The sequence below is a fragment of the Lepus europaeus genome, chromosome 6 (assembly GCF_033115175.1).
Source record: "Lepus europaeus isolate LE1 chromosome 6, mLepTim1.pri, whole genome shotgun sequence".
NCBI classification, from domain to species: domain Eukaryota; kingdom Metazoa; phylum Chordata; class Mammalia; order Lagomorpha; family Leporidae; genus Lepus; species Lepus europaeus.
Genome location: NC_084832.1, coordinates 80,669,972 through 80,671,642, shown reverse-complemented (window position 1 = coordinate 80,671,642; position 1,671 = coordinate 80,669,972).

The window sequence follows — 1,671 nt, the reverse complement described above, 5'->3', positions numbered from 1 at the left end:
CATGTAAGAGACCCAGAAGAAGCTCCTGGCTTTGGTCTGGCCCAGCATTAGCCATTGCAGCCATCTGGGGAGTGAACCAGCAGATGGAAGATCTCTCTCTTTCTGATTCTCTTTCTGTAACTCTACCTTTCAAATAAATAAAATAAATCTTAAAAAAAAAAAAAAACCCTATGACACTGCCAACAGTTAGATGTGCTGAAATGGCTGTGCTGTGGCCTAAACCCGTGGACACCATATGTATGTGTTCCACTGTGGGCAGCTCATTTATTTCAGGGTGGGACAATCAGACCTTGTTTGCTCTGAGGGTTTGTCCCTGGAACATGAATTTATTTGACAAAGTCAAATACTTTAATGAGAAAAACTCACCTGCTGAGGCTAAAGTTTGACTTTGAATTCAAATTGAGGCTGTTGTTGTAAACTCTGTATTCTTTTTTACAGAGTTAGAGAGTTGAATTCTTCTTTGTACTCTTCTGGGAAAGCAGCTCCAAAATGTTCAGAACATTGAAAGAGCATTGCAATCAAGTTACGATCACCCCGGACAAGTCACAGCTCTTGAATCTGTATCTTGAGGACTTTTACCCACTATGTAATCTTCTCAATGGGTTACAAGTTGTCTTTTTGCTGAAGTGATTCTACTGTGTGCATTAGGATTCAATAAAGGGGGGAGTGAAGTATTCTGAATGAAATCCCCAGCCGGTTTGCGTCAGAGTGTCACTGTTGTGGTGCAAAACTAAAATATCAAGACACTTGGAGGTTTTAAGGGGTGGTGGGAAAAATACTCAAATACCTTCCTGAGCCGGAATATAGCCCAGGGTGGGAGTTCCTCAAATAATGTAAATTTGGCGATACAGTTTGTTGTACGAGGCATCACTCTGGAGTTACTGGGTTTCTTCTGTAAGCCAGCACTTCTTGACTCCTCTATCTGTGAGTTTGTCCTTCTAAGTAGTTCCAGTGAAGTAACACACTCAAGATGCAGGAATTCTCCAAAGTGTTTCTGAAGCTGCTCTTTCATAATTGTTCTCTGAGACAGTTTACAGATCCTGTGATGAAATCAGTCTTAGGGCCGGAACTATGGTGTGGTGGATAAAGCTACTGCCTGAAGTGCCAGCATCCCATATCAACACCAGTTTGAGTCCCAGCTGCTCCACTTCCCATCCAGCTCCCTGCTAATGCTCCTGGGAAAGAAGTGGAACATGGTCCAAGTGCATGGGTCCCTATACCCACTTGGGAGACACAGAAGAAGCTCCTGGTTCCTGGCTTCAGATCAGCCCAGCTCTGGTTGTTAAGACCATTTGGGGAGTGAACCAGTGGATAGAAGATCTCTCCGTCTCTCCCTCTCTGTAACTCTCACTTTCAATAAATAAGTAAATCTTAAAAAAAAAAAAAAAAGCCTTAGGGGCCTGAGCTATGGCATAGTGAGTAAAGCTGCCACCTGCAGTGCCAGCATCCCATATGGGCACTGGTTCGAGTCCCGGCTGCTCCACTTCCAATCCAGCTCTCTGCTATGGCCTGGGACAACAGTAGAAGATGGTACAAGTCCTTGGGCTCCTGCACCCACTTGGGAGACCTGGAAGAAGCTCCTGGCTCCTGGCTTCAGCCTGGCCCAGCCCTGGGCTGTTGAGGCCATCTGAGGAGTGAGCAGATGGAAGATCTCTCTCTTTCTGACTCTCT